At 41.9% G+C, this 16328-nt stretch overlaps 1 protein-coding gene across 4 annotated transcripts in view; it reads left to right on the top strand.

Moving 5' to 3' along the window:
* The window catches only part of SCUBE1 (signal peptide, CUB domain and EGF like domain containing 1), a 461934-nt gene that overhangs the window by 144207 nt on the left and 301399 nt on the right, over positions 1 to 16328 (top strand). The gene's annotated exons all lie outside the window — the stretch shown is intronic.

Raw genomic sequence — 16328 nt, 5'->3', positions numbered from 1 at the left:
GCAATGCCGGCAGATTGTGGCTGGTGGAAGGAGCTGGCAGGGTGCTGTACATAGCCTCCTGAAAATATCACAGCACCCTGCCCCAGTACTCCTTTCAAACTCCCAGCCCTGATGGAAGTGCGCTAAACTTTGCAAGGAGTCATGCAAACGTGAACATACCTTTTTATGGAGAGGTATCATTGCGGAGAAGTGGGCGTTCCTAGGCAGAATAAATTTATATGCACACTGCCTTAGGTAACCCCACATATGATGGTGAGCCTCCATGCTTCAAAGAACTGAAATCCAATGAATAAAAGCGCCGACAAGGGACAGTCAGACACAAAAAAAAAAATCCATGCTGCTCACAGGTGAGCTGGCTCCAACGGAATTATCTCCTCACTGCGGGGTGCTTGCCCAGTCACAGCCGAAGCAATAGTGAAAGGAAAATCCAGATGGATGCACATCAAACTGAGATCCAAATATCCAAATACCTTTTTTCGCATAAAACCATGAAGAGCACTACATGCAGTGGTGGCCCATCCATTAGAGCCTGAGGCTCTAATTGGCTCAAAAAAAGGTGGGTTGGGGGTGCAGAGCCCTGCGTCCTGAGCCCACCCAGTTTTGTGACGTTAGCAAATCAATATTCGCTAATGTCCTCCTGCTTTTCCTCCTGGCCAATCGGGAAGCAGGTCCTGAGACCTGATTGGCCAAGGAGTCGTAAGACTCTGATCGCCGCTGTCCGTCTCCCACAGGGGGGGAGGGGGGGGGGAGGTTTGTTTGCCACCCACCAACCACCACTGACTACATGTGCAAGCAAGGGAGGAACAACTTACATGTTTCACACATGAATGTGCTTTATCAAATGGACAGTCGGACTGGGGAGAAAAAGGATAGATGATACTGGATGTCCCCCAGACAGGGCCTCTTCCCGACAACTCTGAGCGGTGGTTGTGGGGGTCTGAAGGCAGGGGGCTTATCGGAATCTTCGACAGAAGACAGCGTCGGAGGAGGACCAGGTCGCCGACAGAGAAGTCCGGAAAAAGATTTTTAATAAAGGAATTGTCAAAACTGTCTCTTGTTTTTATTTACAATACATTATCTTTTTTTGGGGGGGTAAAAGGGTACCCCATAATCTTTTACATAGGAGGGGCGGGATCTGGGGGCCCCTTCATTAAAGGGGGCCTCCGAATTACGATAAGCCCCCACAACCACCGCCCAGGGTTGTCGGGATGATGCCCTTGTCAACATGGGGACAAGGTGCTTTGGGGCGCAGAGCCTGAGGAAGTTAGTGCATATAGCTCGAATTATGTATAATCTTTGTTTCATTGTGTTCCCTTTTTTTTTATTTTTTTTATCAGATTTATAACTGTCAAAAGTACCACTATATAAATCCTATGAAGTATGGAATCATTGAGTACAATATACAGTATGTTCTATCATGTGAGGAGAGAAGTCTAAGGCCACTTAAGGAATCAGAGAAGGAAAGATAGAAAGGGAAAGAGGGGGAGAGAGAAAAAATAAAAAAAATAAAGTGGGGGTGGGGGGGGGGCAAGGTTAAAAGAGAGGTGGGTATAGAACACTCCATCTTCACAAATATTTAGGGAATGTGGCAGAGGTACAGAAGTATTGCAATTGCAGCCATGCAGCTGGAGACCTTTCTGAGGGTTTCTCTTAGTAAATCCTTCCTTAACAATTTGAAAGATCCCAGGATGATGGATAAGGGAGTAATATGTATGTGTGGTTGAAGAGATGTGTCAACAGGCACGGTGGTGTAGTGGATAGCACTTTCACCTAGCAGTAAGAATGGTCGCTGGTTCGAATCCCAACCATGACACTACCTGCCTGGAGTTTGCATGTTCTCCCTGTGCCTGCGTGGGTTTCTTCCGGGTACCCTGGTTTCCTCCCACACTCCAAAGACATGCTGGTAGGCTAATTGGATCCTGTCTAAATTGTCCCTAGTATGTATGAATGCGACTTAGGGACCTTAGATTGTAAGCTCCTTGAGAGTAGGGACTGATGTATACGTAAAGCGTTGCGTAAATTGACGGCGCTATATAAGTACCTGAAATAAATAAATAAATAACAGGTGTTGAGATCAATTGTGTGAAGATCAGTCGGGCATTGGTATCATTGAGAGATGATTTTGTAATTCTGTTCTTGGTGTTTAGCTGATGAGGAAAGTTTATGTTAAGAGAGATTTATTCTAGTCAGAGGAAGAGATTGGAGTACCCAACTCAGATTCTCATCTGTTCAAAAATGGTGCGTCATGTGGGGAGTGAGCTGAAAGTAATAATTTGTGGATGGTAGATAGAACATGGTTCGGTCTTTGATCTTGAAATAATAATTGTTTAAAATCTGTCAGAGACCTGTGGATAAAAGAAATCAAGTTGAGAGAATGGATTTATGTCCAGAGTGGGTGATCCTGCAACCAACTAGAGCCTTTCTGGAGCGTCAGATGAGTCAAAGGGCTCAGGGGTAGGAGTTTGCCCTTGACCAAAGGCTGGACAAGCCTAGTGTTATCAGCAATGTTCCATGAAAGGAAGGATTGGGATTGTAATTTCGATTGAAATTCCAGGTTATAAACCAGAGGGGTCATAGGACCCTTCTGAGTAGAGAGAACCTGTTTATGACGGAGAGTGTCCCAGACCTTCATAGTTGATTTAAACTTCAATGATATGAGTTCCTCCTCCTGGGCTCACCCACTGTTTCGAGCTTGCATTGTGGAACCAGTGCACTACAGGCGGTCCCCGAGTTACGAACAAGATAGGGACTATAGGTTTGTTCTTGCGTCAAATTTGTTTGTAAGTCGGAACAATACATTTCTAAGTGTAACTCCAGCCTGTGCAGTGATGTGGGATGTTCCGGGTGCTTCTGCACACACATGCAGTCATCCTATTTGGGGCTCCTGTGGCCATGCAGTACTACAGTGTGGGATGTGTCTGGCGCTGCAAAATGGTTGCTCGGCTGTATCAATGTGGAGCCCAATCGGCCGGCAGTGACGTCACACCACCTCAGTTCGTACGTAGGAGTAGTTAGTAACTTTGATGTTTCTAACTCAGGGACTGCCTGTATTCTGGTTAATAGAATAGGGAACAGAGGATTTCCTTGTCAGGTTCCATTCATAATTAGATGGAGTCAGAAAGCATGCCATCCATTCTTACACTACCACTTGGCTTAAAATATAAGGCCATGATTCTTTGTACAAGACAAGGGCTGAGCCCCAGCTGTTTCATTACTTCTTCCAGGTAGCACCATCCTACCCTGTCAAATTCCTTCTCGGCATCAATAGAAAGAAGACAGGATGGGATGGAGTGTTTCTGAGCATATTCCAAGAGAAAGGGTTTTCAGAGTATTGTCTCGGGGCTCTTGGCCCAGGGTGAAGCTGGCTTAGTCTAAATGTATGGCAGGGAGGATAGGAGTGAGTTTCATTGCAATAAGTTTGGAGTAGAGATATAAATGTATGTTTATAAAAGAGATTTGGCAATAATTGCCACAAATAACACATTTATTGGGTTTTGGGATGATGGTAATATGTGCTTCCATCCCTGTGGGGCGAAGGGCTGTGATCGAATTATAGGTCTTAGTCCAAATGGGAGAGAGGGCTTCTGAAAAAGTTTTGTAAAAGCGTGGTGTAAATTCATTAACTCCTGAACTTTTTCTCGGAACTAGAGAGAGATAGCCCCCTGAATTTCCTCTGTTGAGAAATCTTGTTCCAGGTCTTCTGTCAGTTTTATAGGTATTGTAGATAGGGGTGTATCAAGAACATTTTGATGTACTTTTTGATGAAAATCTATTGGGTCCATGTCTGAATATTTAGTGGTAATATTGTATAGATTCAAATAAAGGGTATGGAATGCTTTCGATATGTTCTTAGGGTCATGTATTGCTTTACCAGAGGGTGTTCAAATAGTTAGTATGGAGGTTAAGGGAAGTCTGTGGTGTAGCGCTCTTGCAAGCAGGTGTCCTGGTTTGTTGGCACAGCACAAGTTTTGTCCCTTAGACCCCATACACACTATTAGATTTTCTGCAGATTTTTGTCAATTGTATGCAATCAGGCAGGTTCTTGCACTACATAGTTTTGGTAAATCTGAAGACAAAAATCTGCAGAAAATCTAATAGTGTGTATTAGGGCTGAAACGATTAATCGATATTATCGATAATAATTTCTACTTGCATCCAATTCACACTTGTGTGATCCCAGCCTTAGTGGAGTGAGAGGCCCCTTGCCAATGACACTTTCACTTAGCCCAGAGTGGTCTTTTTAAATGAAGAAAAAATAAATAAAACAAAAGAAAGACTTGCTGCCTCTTCACACTTTGCATCCCCAGATGAGGGCTTTTATGAATACTTCACCAATATGAACCTATAGTAGGGGATTTCCATATAAAACAAAAAAAACAACTAATCATTTTTCCTTCTTTTGCCTGCCAGCCACTTAATGGATACTTTTTAACTTAACATATCAGTGAAGACTAAATTCTAATTTGTTACTATGGGTAAGTCCACGCTGTTATTTTCTCTAATTAAATACAATAAGCCAGATAACCTGCAAGAAAAAAGTTTATTCTGGGGTGGAACACGTTCTAAACCAGCCATGTGGGTGGAGCATGATTCCTGAATACACACAAAGACGGAAACACCCTGATAAGTGGCATATTAATAGGCGTAAGAGTTTCTGTGGCTCCTGAAGGTTCGAGCACCATCTGTCATTCATAGCAACAGTAAAAAGCAGCATTAAAATTTGCACAGAGGTATTTCCATTCATAACTCTAGTGAATGAAATGATCATATGAGAGTCATTTCATTTAGAATTAAAGTTTGCACCTTGAGAAATAAAAACGTCAAACTAAAATATTGATAAGATATAAATGTAAAGAATTTAAGGCCTAGTTCACACTAGTGCGATAGCAGATGTGCCTTGAGTCGCACAGAATCACATGACAATGGAAATCACATTGTCTCTAATGGTGGTCGTTCACTTGAATGTGACTAAGCACAGAGCGATTTGGAAAAGATTCCTATGCTATTTTGGCCTCATAGACTTCAATGGAAATGCACAGAAATGGCATGTACATGTAATTGTGATGCGATTTGGAAAGTTTTTTTATTTATTTTTTTTTAAACCCTCATCTCAGCTTGCATTGGTTTTCTCCAGGTACTTTGGTTTCATTTTCAATTTTTTAAAAGTCAAGTTGTATATATGGTTTAAAAGCAACGCTGTCACAAACTACTTTTGAAAGATGTACCTGCAAAGAAAATATTAAATAACGTCTCCCACTGCCTGTGCCAACACATGCTGCTCTAATCCAGAGAAATTGCCATCCAAAGTATCTTTGCTTTTAGAGATGTTAGCTATTTGGTTCATTGGGTCCTCTGTGTGTCACTGCTTTGCTCGGTAATGACGTGGAGATTGGTGGGAGGAACCACTTAGTGAAGCATGGCACCAGGAGATGGACACTTCAGGAAGTATTGGTTATTGACAAGACTTCCCTCAACAAATTTCCTTCATCAGAACAGCGTTTGGCCTCGCTGCCAATGGGAGAGAGATAAGTAGGATGTCTACTTTAGTGCAATAATTCAAAATAGGTCGGCAGAGCCAGTCACTCTCCTCCAATGACTTGGAAATCAACAGGATGTTAGACAAGGGTTGTGGACCCAGATCTTTTTACAATCTTGGGTTATGATTATGGTCCTCTGCATTGATGGTGTACTTCTATTTTTAAATGACTTGGAAATGCAGGAGTTACAGGCCGCACATACTTCCTCCCCCCAAATACAACTAAATAATATATAAAATAAAAACACACACTTTAATTGGCAGAAAATTGGCTGCCACACTTTTAATGGTATAAAAAATAATATAGTAGATGTAAATATTTATTGAATTTAATAAACACAACCTAACACCATACATTAATTTCTCAGTCATTAATCACTTGCCTTACTGACCAGGCCAATTTCAGCTTTCAGTGCTTTTGGCTCTCTTCTCCTCTCCTCATGCTGTCAGCATGAGGAAAGGAGTGCCGATAACTGGCTTTTATTTACATCCATGATCAGCTGTGATTAGACACAGCTGATCATGTGGTAAAGAGCTGTTGATTGGCTCTTTACCTCAAATTATGATCAGCAGTGTCCAACGCAGCGGGCTATAGCGCAGGCGGCAAGTGGTTAAGGACTTGAGTGTAAACTGAATACTTTCACACAGGGCTCTTTCACACAGGCGCACTCCGCCAGCAGATCTGCCTGCGGATGACAGGTCTGTGTCCACTCCGCTTTTTGCAGAGCGAACACTGACACAGCCCGCTTTCCTCTATGGGCGGTAGGATAAAAGCAGACTGCCTGTCCATTTACATCTGAATGTCATCCGATGCGATTTGCTCGATGTATGGGGAATGAATCCCCCATCCATTCCTTTTTAGTGGGTCAGATGTCAGCTGGTGTAAACAGACGAACGTCTGTTTACACCCGTCGCTCCATAGAGGGCAATGAATGGTACGATCGGGTCCACCTAAAAAACTGACAGGCAGACCCGATTGGTTCGCTCATGTGAAAGAGCCATAAAATACAATTCCCCCCCTTTTTATAAAAGAGTGACAAACCACATAAAGTGCCTAGCGACTAGGGTGGGAGGGTGGAGAGCTTGTTGAGCCGACGCTGACAGACCAGAAACAGCTGTTTATATAATAAGCCCCACTGTTCTAGAATATTCTAAAAGGTCACATTGGGCATCTTTTTGCACCCAAAATCAATTAAAAATTTTTCTTAAAGGGCCAATGGCCCCTAAATTACTGAGGTAATTGCCTTCATGTGATCTAAATAAATTAATAAGAGGAAGAATTGGCCGTATGCCCATGAGACAGCCCAAAGGATTATGCCCACCTTTAACCTTCTTTAGGCAAACGTTTACATTTGTGGAGGTTCGGTAATGGGACCTCTGCATCCAGCACCTGTGAATGGCAGACCTAGAGCTTCCCATGAGCAATTTGTGGAAACTGACTATATTTATTAAAAAGCATGCATCAAAATAATACCTCTACATACTGGTGTGGTGCAAATGACAAAAGCAATTGCAACCCAATCACAGCTTTAAAAGAGTTTTGCTCCATTATAAAAAGAGACTGCAAAACATGCTGAATTTTTAATTGTCAACACTTCGTCAAGAAAATAGAAAAATAAGTGTAAATTATTTATATACAGTGCCCTGAAAAATTATTTATACCCCTTGCAATTTTCCACATTCTGTCATGTTACAACCAAAAATGTAAATGTATTTTATTGGGATTTTATGTGAAAGACCAACACAAAGTGGCACATAATTGTGAAGCGGAAGGGAAATGATAAATGGTTTTCCAATTTCTTTTTACAAATATCTGAAAAGTGTGGTGTGCATTTGTATTCAGCCCCCTTTAGCCCCGGTTCACACTGAGGCAGCGCGACTTGCAGCGCGACTGCCTCAGGCGACCTGGACACGACAGGGACGGCGACTTGCAAAACGACTTCTATATAGAAGTCTATGCAAGTCGCCTCAAGTCGCCCCCGAAGTAGTACAGGAACCTTTTTCTAAGTTGGAGCGACTGGCGTCGCTCCGATTAGAACGGTTCCATTGTACAGAACGGGACACTACTTGTCAGGCGGCTAAGTCGCCTGACAAGTCGTCCTAGTGTGAACCGACCCTTACTCTAATACCCCTAATTACAATCTGGTGGAACCAATTGCCTTCAGAAGTCACCCAATTAGTAAATAGAGTCCACCTGTGTGTAATTTAATCTCAGTGTAAATACAGCTGTTCTGTGAAGCCCTCAGAGGTTTGTTAGAGAACCTTAGTGAACAAACCGCATCATGAAGGCCAAGGAACACACCAGAAAGGTCAGGGATAAAGTTGTGTGGAAGTTTAAAGCAGGGTTAGGTTATAAAAAAATATCCCAAGCTTTGAACATCTCACTGAACACTGTTCAATCCATCATCTGATAATGGAAAGAGTATGGCACAACTGCAAACCTACCAAGACATGAACGTCCAGCTAAACTGACAGGCCGGGCAAGGAGAACATTAATCAGAGAAGCAGCCAAGAGGTCCATGGTAACTCCAGGTGGAGCAGCAGAGATCCACAGCACAGGTGGGAGAATCTGTCCACAGGACAACTATTAGTCGTGCACTCCACAAATCTGGTCTTTATGGTAGAGTCATAAGAAGAAAGCCATTGTTGAAAGAAAGCCATAAGAAGTCCTGTTTGTAGTTTGTGATAAGCCATGTGGGGGACACAGCAACATGTGGAAGAAGGTGGTCTGGTCAGATGAGATCAAAATTGAACTTTTTGGCCTAAAAGCAAAACGCTATATGTGGCGGAAAACTAACACTGCACATCACCCTGAACACACCATGTGGGGATGCTTTTCTTCAGCAGGGACAGGGAAGCTGGTCAGAGTTGATGGGAAGATGGGTGGAGCCAAATACAGAGCAAACTTAGAAGAAAGCCTGTTAGTCTTCAAAAGACTTGAGACTGGGGCAGAGGTTCACCTTCCAGCATACAGCCAGAGCTACAATGGAATGGTTTAGATCAAAGCATATTCATGTGTTAGAATGGCCCAGTCAAAGTCCAGACCTAAATCCAATTGAGAATCTGTGGCAAGACTTGAAAATTGCTGTTCACAGACGCTCTCCATCCAATATGACAGAGCTTGAGCTTTTTTGCAAAGAAAAATTGGCAAAAATTTCACTCTAGATGTGTAAAGCTGTTAGAGACATACGCAAAAAGACGTGCAGCTGTAATTGCAGCAAAAGGTGGTTCTACAAAGTATTAACTCAGGGGGGCCAAATACAAATGCATGCCACACTTTTCAGATATGTATTTGTAAAACATTTTGAAAAACATTTTTTTTCCCTTCCACTCCTCAATTATGTGCCACTTTGTGTTGGTTTATCACATAAAATTCCAACAAAATAAATTTACGTTTTTGGTTGTAACATGAAAAAATTTAGGAAAATTTCAAGGGGTATGAATACTTTTTCAAGGCACTGTACATTGGGGAACTGAACAGTGCTTTTACTTGTGCCTCAGTAATATTGTTTCTGAATGTTGCTAGCATGACCGGTCCGCTTTAAAAAAATTAGTTAATTCACCATGTTGTCTCCCCCTCTGTTTAGTGGCTTGGTTTCTCAAACACAATTTCTGGAGACTATTTTAATGGTTTAATTGGGTCATCAGTTGTGCGATCATATTCCAGTAGCTGTGCAGAGCCTCATCAAGCCTTGTTCTGACTGCGGCCAAATTGCTTCTCTTTTTCCCCCAGTAATTGCTGATGAAATTATGGGCTTCACGGGTAATAATAATCAGCTCTCATGGGGCTTTAGATCGTAACAGTATGTCACTGTAATCTAAGAGGAACCAACTGCCAAATTCTCATTACAGCGTCCATGAGTCCTCCAAGTCTGGGGCTCCTGGAAGAGGCTCTCTGGAGCAGAGAAAACACAAGAGGGAATCAATTGTCCCCTTTTCTTCTGGAAGTTTTTATGTATTATATTATTCAAAATATTTTTATGTTTTACATGTGCACCATTCCAGTCATGGCTCCTGAGCGGCAATATAATATCCAACCAACAGTCATACAGGTGCCTGCTGTAAGGACAGCCTTTAAAATGAACCTTAATACATTTCTCACGTCACAATTTACAACAGCAGGTTAAAAAATATTTTGGAACACAGCCAAGAACTGCACAAACACCAGGATTTACATGATTTGGTCATCTTAGCTGGCATCTCAGTAGATTGTGAGCCTTGATGAAGCTTGGGGAAAAAAATGGCTTTTCCTTCTGGAGAGAAAAGCAGGTATTATTATTATTATTATTATTATTATTATACAGGATTTTTATAGCCCCGGCAGTGCTTTGCAATGTGGAGGGGGTCACAGTACAATTACAATACGGTTCAATACAGAAGGGCCATGCTTGTGGAGCTTACAATCTAGAGATAGGGGGAGGTAGTACAAAAGGTAATAGCTGCGGGGGATGATCTGATGGAGGTAGCTCGGTTACGGTTCAAATGTGGGATAGGCTTCCCTGAATAAGTGAGTGTTCAGGGATCACCTAAATGCGGACAAGGTAGGGGCTGACCGGACATACTGGGGCAGGGACTTTCAGAGTATGAGAGAGGATCTGGAGAAGCCCTGGACATGAGCATGGGAGGAGGTAACAAGGGAACTAGAGAGAGGAGGTCTTGCGAGAAGCAGACAGGACGATTTGGGTGATATCTGCAGATGAGCTGGGTGATGTAGTTGGGGGCGATGTTGTGGATGGCCTTGTATTTTGTGGTTAGTATTATGAATTTTATACGGTGGGGTAGTGGAAGCCAGTGAAGGGATTGGCAGAAAGGAGCAGCAGTCACGGATCGGTTAGTAAGGAGTATAAGTTCAGCAGCAGCATTCATAATAGCTACATTCATAATAGAAACTTCTCTGTGCAGGAAATTCCTTTAATAAAGAATGGTCACTGCTGCTCTTTCTCCTTGTGCAGGGTGACTGGTCTGGTCTCCACCTCCTCCCGTAGTGTTCAGCAGGCAGCCTGTAATGAATGGGGCCTGCTGGCCCCTCCCACAGCTCTGCTCTCTGCACAGGCCACGCACAGACATCACTGCATAAATAAGGTAATAACTGGGTTTGCAAAGGCATTTGTTATACACAAAGTATCTACATTATATATATTATGCCCTCTCCACTTGTCCAGCGTATCATTGTTACCTCACTCCCAGTAACGGTATGGGGTCCCGCTGTGCACCTAGCGCGGACTAATGTGTGCACTTAACACTTACAGTATCTCACAAAAGTGAGTACACCCCTCCCAGTTTTGTAAATATTTTATTATATCTTTTCATGTGACAACACTGAAGAAATGACACTTTGCTACAATGTAAAGTAGTGAGCGTACAGCTTGTATAACAGTGTAAATTTACTGCCCCCTCAAAATAACTGCTGGCAACAAAAGTGAGTACACCCCTAGCACTACAATGTCCAAATTGGGCCCAATTAGCCATTTTCCCTCCCCAGTGTCATGTGACTCATTAGTGTTACAAGGTCTCAGGTGTGAATGGGGAGCAGGTGTGTTAAATTTGGTGTTCTCGCACTCACTCTCTCATACTGGTCACTGGAAGTTCAACATGGCACCTCATGGAAGTTCAACATGGCACCTCATGGCAAAGAACTCTGAGGAAATTAACACTGTGACAATCACAGGTAACCATTGAGAATAAAGTGCAGACATTCCCCTAACACCTGTAGTCCGTAACTGCAGGCTTGTGGCTTCCCCTGCTTGGGTTACGTCCATAATTCAATGAGTCCATAGTGGGTTAAACCCTGATTTTGGCAATTCTTTGGTCCTCCGGGCTCTGATGGCAGCATACCAACCCTCACATTTCAGGGTCCCATCTGACTCCAGTTATCCCTACTCTCTTCCCTTTTTAGGTTTAGGCTTTCTCTTTCTCCCCCCCTGGGTGTGGACCCTCCATTCCCTTTATATCACACTGAACCAGTGAGCTGGACCCAGCAAAAAACACCAAACAGAAAATACGGGAACACACTTAACTCTTAGCTTCCTGACTGGGCAGTGTAAACAAGCTGCCAGACCTTCAACCTGCCTACATACGATGCATGTGGATGTTACATTGCAGTCCCTGCCTCGACGAGTCATGGCTCTTTTGGTGGCAAAAGGAGGGCTGCTTAGTATTAGGTGGGTGGTTATAATGCTGTAGTTGATTTGGTGTATATTTGATTAAAGGTTTTTGCGCTAGGAGTTCAGCTTTGAAATCAGGTGCCTACACTGCTTTCATTTATAAATTACATTTTTCGATGTATTAATGAATACAGAGCTGCAATAGTTTCAGTTTTTTAATCTGCCTGGAGTTCAACTTTAAGGTTTTTAATGCTGGAAATCACTATGATTTTATTTTCACATTTTGCTTAAAAACTAACATCTTTGCATTTCATATCCTTCCAAAAAATGCCCTGTCTGTCTGCAAACCACATCAAATGTCTCAATCTGAACTGAAAAACTGAAAGCGCTATCAAATTTCTAGTTACAGAATACTGTACTGCAAACTGGTCTGGTAGAGAGGATCAGCAGGCTGGTACTGAAGGGGTTACTATCAAATGGCATTAATATAAATATACAGCATTTTTTAAAGCTTTGCTCCATGATTTTTTTTCCTTCCACCACGTGAAATGTTGTATAGCATGAATTACTTTTCATAGTAAACCGCTTGTTTATATTTTTTCCTACTTGTGGTTTTCTGTTGGCTTCAGGATGCCCGGAGAAAAGTATTTTTTTGTGTAGAAGTTTACATATTAATCCTAAATGTGGACTTACTTTATAGGAATTTAGGAGAACATCCATGCAGAAGGAACAAAGTTGACCTCTGAAATATGAAGATATTTTGTTCCCAATAAACCGAGGCCTGATCATTTGAGTAAATTGTGGTTGGAGTTCAGGGTCATTCTTAAAAAAAATACTGCAGCTGAGTTCAGAAAGAAAAGTAGAAATTTGGTTTAGTAGAATTGGAATCTTCTGCATGCCTGGAATAGCAGTGAGCGGCCTGGGAGGAAGCTGTACTAATCTCACCAACCCTGCGATTATACTGCCAAGGTGCAGCTGTATGAATACCAGATACCTTTCAGGGAATTAAAGGTACACTCCAGCCCTTTAATAAAAAAGATTGCATTTAAACCCCCCTTCCCCACCATATCATCTGATCATACAACTATTACTGTACTGAACATAGTTAAAGTATTACTAAACCCAGGACCCTGCATTCACTATATCTGGTCTCCCACAGTTCGCAGAACATAGAAATGCAGTCATTTTAGTAAATATTAACTGCTAAATACCTTTTCTCATCAGCAGTATATAGCAGTCTAGTGACTTCTATCAGTTCCTGCTTGAAGCTTAACTCCACTTTTATTGAGAAAAAAAACATTTCCCCCCGTGTGATCAATGTACATTGCAAGGATTTTAACAAACTTTGTTGAAGATTCCTACCTTTTTGTTATTCTGAAGAAATCCGTGTTTGTTCCTCTGTGCCCCTGCGTCTAATGAGTGTGATTTCATAATTATCAACCAGCTGCTGCAGCTGTAGAGCTCTATTGAGGAAAGTTGCAGGGTCTGCATCCCTTTAGACGTGATTTCCTATTAATTTTTATTTTATTTATTTCAGTGTGTATACAATTTACGCAGCGCTTTACATATACATTGTACATTCACATCAGTCCCTACCCTCAAGGAGCTTACCATCTAAGGTCCCTAATGCCCCATACACACGATCGGACACTGATCAGACATTCCGACAACAAAATCCATGGATTTTTTCAGACGGATGTTGACTCAAACTTGTCTTGCATACACACGGTCGCACAAAGTTGTCGGAAAATCCGATCGTTCTGAATGCGGTGACGTAAAACACGTACGTCGGGACTATAAACAGGGCAATAGCCAATTGCTTTCGTCTCTTAATTTATTCTGAGCATGCGTGGCACTTTGTCCGTCGGATTTGTCTACACATGATCGGAATTTAAAGGATCGAATTTTGTTGTCACAAAATTTTATAGCATGCTCTCAAACTTTGTGTGTCAGAAAATCCGATGGAAAAAGTCAGATGGAGCCCACACACGGTCGGATTTTCCGACAACACGCTCCGATCGCACATTTTCCGTCGCAAAATCTGACCGTGTGTTTGGGGCAAAACTCACATTCATACATACACATACTATTGGATGTATCTTACCAAAAATGACATTTTGTTGCAAGATGCCAAAAATCTGATTTGTATCTTAGTGTAGGAAACTTACTTCTGGGAAAATTAGTGAGCCAATCACACAAGCAGGAAATGGTGTTTCTGGGGAGTGTTTTGTACACATTTTGTGTATAGAACACATCCAGGTAGCCATATTGCATTGCATTTACAGAAAATTACAGAGGTTCAGATTGAACATGAAAAGTAATTTTTAACAACATTCAATTACAATACGACTTGTGTCGCAATGGTATATGCTATATTATGTTTTTATATGCTATTTTTTTCCCATGAAAGTGGAGTTACCCTTAACGCTTGTAGAAGGAGTTTTCATACTGCACTGAGCTGTCCCATCAGAGTCCGGGACCCCTTATCCTCTGTCTGGACAGTACTGGTTGGCCCTGTGCTGATCACATGCACTCTCCCAAGAAGAAAAAAAAAAAAAAAAAAAAAAACAACTCTCTAGAAATACACCCCAAATGAGCAAGTGCAGACTGACTCCTAAGGCTCTGTACTATCCAGACCTGTTCTGGAGTCAGTGGAAGAAGAGGAGGATGTGTGCATACAAGATCAAACAGCCTTTTTATACAATGCAGAGGATTAATCCCTTAGGTTCCACAGTTAGCTTAAAGTGGAGGTCCACCCTGAAAAAAAAAATGGCACAAAAAAAACCTAAAAAAAATAAAAATACCTAAAAAAATATTTTTACTTACGTGAAATGGCTGTTGCTAGGCAGTCTTCCTAATCTACCTCTTCCTACACCGCGGTGATCTTCAGTCTTCTGTTCCCCGCGTTGTCTTCTGGGGAATGGGGCGCGGTGTCTTATGGGAACTGTGTGTGTCCCACAACACATTGCGTCCCATTCACAAAGCGCCGCATCGTTTGTGCGTGCACAGTAGGAAACTGGCACTGCCTGTTTCCCTTACCTAGGATGGCGGTGCCAGGACCCGAGGGACGGGTCAGCCTCGGGCGGCCGACATCGCGGGCACCCAGGACGGGTAAGTCTACTTATTTAGAATCAGCGGCTACAGTGTTTGTAGCTGCTGACTTTAAAAAGAAAAATTAGGTGGCCGGAATTCCGCTTTAACAAGCATGCTTTACTGCATATACAGACTGATTTTACTGTTGTGGGTTTAGTAACACTTTAAATAAACACATTTTAAAGTGAAACTAAACGTTCTCAATCAACAATAACTAGCTTTAATCTTTTGCTGCTAACCTTTCTTCAGCTGCTTTCTGGTTTCTGGTTTAGGCCAAAATGATGTCCTACATCCCAGGAGGGATTTCTTTCATCTGGAGGAAGGGAGGAGAGGTAAGACTTTCTCAGCTAAGCACACCCTCCTGCCTGCATGCCTGAGTTAATGGATAACTAAAGGAAAAACTTTTTTTAGTTTTGGATAGAGTGGAGAGTGATTAGAACCCATTTTTATTGCTGTCTGTGTCCCCTTTAAGGAGATTTACCCTCTCTATTTGTCCTGTTTACCATTATCGTTGAAAGTGAAAGTAAAGAAAATCCCAAATTTTTTGGTTGCCACCAGTAAAGTAATAGAGGGGAAATCTTCCAATGGGGACACTGACCTGGGGGTCCCCAAGGAATTCTCTTAATCTGCAGGGATTTCCTCTCACTTCCTGTTTGGCTATGGGACAGGAAGTGAAGGAAAATCTGTGAAATGGGACACAGAGGGCAAAAAAAAAAAAAATCTGATGGGTTTATAAGCCTCCCTTGCTCTATCCAAAATTAAAAGAAACATTTTGCCTATGGTTTTACTTTAAAGTGTTACAAACTTCACCTTTGGAAGGTTTTACCCCCTTCCTGACCAGGCCATTTTTTGTGATCTGGCACTGCTTAACCTTAACTAACAATTGCGCGGTCATGCGCAATTCATGCACTTTTTTCCCACAAATAGAGCTTTCTTTTGGTGGTATTTGATCACCTCTGCGTTTTTTAATTTTTGCGGTAGAAACAAAGACCAACTGACAATTTAAAACATTTTTTCTTTTACTTTCTGCTCTAAAACATGTCCAGTAAAAAAAATGGAAAAAATCGATATTATTAATCGATTTTAGGGCAATATGTATTCTGCTACATATTTTTAGTAAAAAAAAGAAAAAAGAAATCCCAGTAAGCGTATATTGATTAGTTTCCGCAAAAGGTATAGTGTCTACAAACTATGGGATGTTTTTATTCATTTTTTATTTAATTTTTTAATAGTAATGGCAGCGATCAACAACTTTATAGCGGGACTGCGATATTGTGGCAGATAAATCAGATACCTGACACTTTTTTGGGGACCAGTGATATTATTACAGTGATCAGTGCTAAAAATATGCACTGTCACTGTACTAATGACACTGGCAGGGAACGGTTAACATCAGTAGCGATCAAAGGGTTAAAAGTGTGCCTAACTAATGTTACAATGTAGTGGGGGAGGTGCTTTTACTACTGGAAGCCGTGAATGGGTGTTTCTGCTTTACAGAAACACAGGATCCATGCCTTCTGTACTCACAGAATGACAGTCTGCCTTGTTTACATAGGCAGACTGGCATTCTGCTAGTGTAACGAATGATCGGTGGG

The sequence above is a fragment of the Aquarana catesbeiana genome, linkage group LG03, assembly GCF_042186555.1.
Source record: "Aquarana catesbeiana isolate 2022-GZ linkage group LG03, ASM4218655v1, whole genome shotgun sequence".
In the NCBI taxonomy this organism is placed as follows: domain Eukaryota; kingdom Metazoa; phylum Chordata; class Amphibia; order Anura; family Ranidae; genus Aquarana; species Aquarana catesbeiana.
This window is presented reverse-complemented; position numbering and strand designations above follow the sequence as displayed.